The following is a 3,258-nucleotide window of genomic DNA, read 5'->3' on the forward strand; positions in this document are numbered from 1 at the left end:
AGGAGGAGGAGGAGGAGGAGGCGAACTCTGATTTTCCCACTACTACGGCACATGACATTTTACTTTAACCGATGTTTTCGGTCCAGAGATCTAGAGCCAAATTAAGAGCTCTCCTAGAGACTTATGAGTAAGGCTTTTCAAAGGCCTTAGAGACATAGTCGGATGCGCTACCCTAGGTTCTAATGCATATAACATGTTTTTATTGCCTAATTCTGAGTGCAAAATGCACTTGAAATTCTGAATCTACCTAACAAAGGATGCATAGATATATCTTTCTCGGGTTAAAACCTTGCTCTTCTTATCTCTTAAGTTGATAAATAAGGGACGAAATATGCCTCTACACAATTTTATTCCAACTATGCTATTGCACACTGTTGTTATGGTTTCTCCCGCCTTACGACCATGTTGGCCAATTTTACACTCTCATCATCTAAGCAACAGCAATTGTTAGTAAGAATTAAGGAATAAAATATCCACAACAAACAATGTCGTCCGCAATTGGATCCGTCTACTAGTAGGAGGTAGGCTGGCAGTGAATACGCCCGACGTTTTGCCCATAAGGTTTAAGCAAAGCTGTCAACCAAGAGCAAGCCAAGCCATTTCGTAAACCGTACTTGCACGGAGTTGTTGCGGGAAGGGATTGGTTGCACATTGGGAACAGCAACGACACTGTAAATGCATTTTAACCGATTTTGCAAGCTATTAATTCCGGAACTCGTAGAAAGGCAAGGTAAAAGGAAGACAACAGGTTTTTATCTCCCATTTTTTACAGGCCGATTTCCGCGATAGCTTTCTCTGGATGACAGAAAGGTTTTTGAGAAAAAGTATATGCTAATTGCACGAAGAACTACCCCTTTGTTGATTAGCATACGGAAATAAATGCAAAAAGTTTGGTAGGTGACATAATTTAATCAGTAAATGACAATTGGCTTCGCTTCAGGTCTAATGCGCAAACAAAGTACTCCATCAGAGTGAATTTAATGCTTTAGTTACTTGGTAACCCTTCATTTTAATTACGGGGCGCTAGAGGGCGCGACCATTGTGCAACCGCCCTGCAAAGTGGCCTCCGAGCCATCCCAGCAGCCTCTCTGCAAGCCCTTCGTACGTCGGCGAAATATATTTTGCCCTGGTATTGTGACGTCTTTGGTCTTTAGGGAGGTCTTGGGGAGCTACAATGGTGGCAGCGGAAAGTGAACCCGGTCCTACATAATAAATACCCTAATTTCAATTGCTGAATGCTAATCCTTAACACGACGGAAGAAGGACATATGCTGCGAATGGAAGAATTTGTGACAATCCCTACCAGAAGGGTTGATAATGACGTCAACCTTCGGCAACTGCTCCAGTCCCGTATTCTGCACGAATACTATTAACAAGCCAAGAGGCACTAGCTGTGGCTCTAAACCATCCACAGTAGCTCCTTACGAAGCTGTCGATGGTACCTGTAAGAAGGTGTCGATTAGGTGAACACGCGATACCCCCTCCACCTCTCTACTGGCTGGGCAGAGTCCGAATAAATAGATATGACTGAATAGCACTAAAGTGGGAACAATGTGGCGGGTAGGCGTAGATACAAAACCTTATCCCCACGAAACCTTGTTAAACCCCGTTCGTTGGTAAATGCCTCTACATTTAGCCCAGTGTTCCTCTACCCTTACCAATGGGCACGCGCGATGGCCAGCATATTTTCTCTTCCCCCAATACAGTTCCTACGCAGAACAAAAATCCAGATCCAATGAAATTGCCAGGAGGGATCAGTGATATTGCGATCAAGTATCTTCTTAGTAGTAAAAAAATATGGTAACCGGGGTGGTTTATTGTAGACATTGTTCCTACAGCACTAAGTACGTTGTGATGGCCGATTCGGGAGGTTGACCAAGGTGAGTGCGGTAAAAGTGACGCTCAAAAGAGGGGGGGAGAGACTTTGTAGTGCATTGTCTAGCTTTTTGCTTTGGTTACTCGGACACTGAGGGGCAAGGACACTGTACTTCTACTTAACAGCATGGCCTCTAAGCAATACGGATAGCCTCTCAGCCCCTCCATACATGGATAGTACATATATTCTGCCTGGACAATATCTCTTCTTTCCTCTTCAGGGAGGTCTCGACTTGCTACCCCAAACGCCTTTTATTATGGCCGCTTTATTGAAGCGTAACAACATACAAGTGGATTTAAAATGGAAGAAAATAAATAATTAGACGCAAATCTAACCAATTTATTTATTTCATCGGTTTATTTTACTGCAACTGGAAAACTGGAGCAAATAAGGCGAATTGATAAAAGCCTGACACAAAGAGGGAATATGGGCGAATGTGTGGCATTCAAAAATTACAACTTAGGCTTTCTAGAATATCTAAAAATAATTTTAATTAAATCTTTGAGACTACACAGACCCCGATGCTCATAGGTGAGGAAGTCACTTAAAAGCAAGCTGTGGAAGTTGAAAACCCCATGTAACTAAAGTAAAATCAAAATAGACATCCTTTTGCTAAAGAGGTAACTGAAGCCTCGCTGAAGAAGGAGTGGGATGTATGAGTCGGGATATAAATTTGCGATGCATGAAAGGAATGCACCGTGCCCGATTGAAAATGACATCACAAAAGGAACGCCATGGCACCAGGATGGTAAATCTGATGTCTCTGAAGAGCCCGTGTAGCTAAAAGGACAATTGAAACGAGTGCCATTTGCTTAAATTCTACTTATTTTAAATACGGCAACTAGAATGATTAGAGTTCTTATCAGGGGTTTGCCTTAAGTTATTTTATTTCAAATTCCTTCTTAAAAAATGCAATTTTGGTCTTACAAATGAATGACAATTACTAAAAAAGATATTTGTAACTTTTTTCCCTTTTACCTGACAAAAAAAGACAACTTGGTTGTCAATTTATGATTATGGGTTATTTGAACAAGAGCACTGAAAGGGGAAATTTGTGGGACTGCTGAAGGCAAAGTGACGTCACCTTTACTTACACTTCGACGGCAAGGACATCGACTGAAGAGAATATGGGCGTAAATTAATGGTATGTCATTTTTGCTATCCGAGTCCACTGAGAGTAGAGTACTTACTGCGAAATTCGTGGCAACATTTTTAAGGAGCAAATCGACAACAACGTGTCCTTTGCCCACACTGGAACTAAGAATAACCAAGCAATTAGTGGGTAATTATCCATGTAGAAATAGCCTTTCACAGAGCAACAGTCAAATGCTTGAAATGAGGTACACCAAGTAGAGGGCAGACACCCCCCCATGCTACATGAG

This window comes from Echinococcus granulosus (assembly GCF_000524195.1).
Source record: "Echinococcus granulosus chromosome Unknown EG_S00004, whole genome shotgun sequence".
NCBI classification, from domain to species: domain Eukaryota; kingdom Metazoa; phylum Platyhelminthes; class Cestoda; order Cyclophyllidea; family Taeniidae; genus Echinococcus; species Echinococcus granulosus.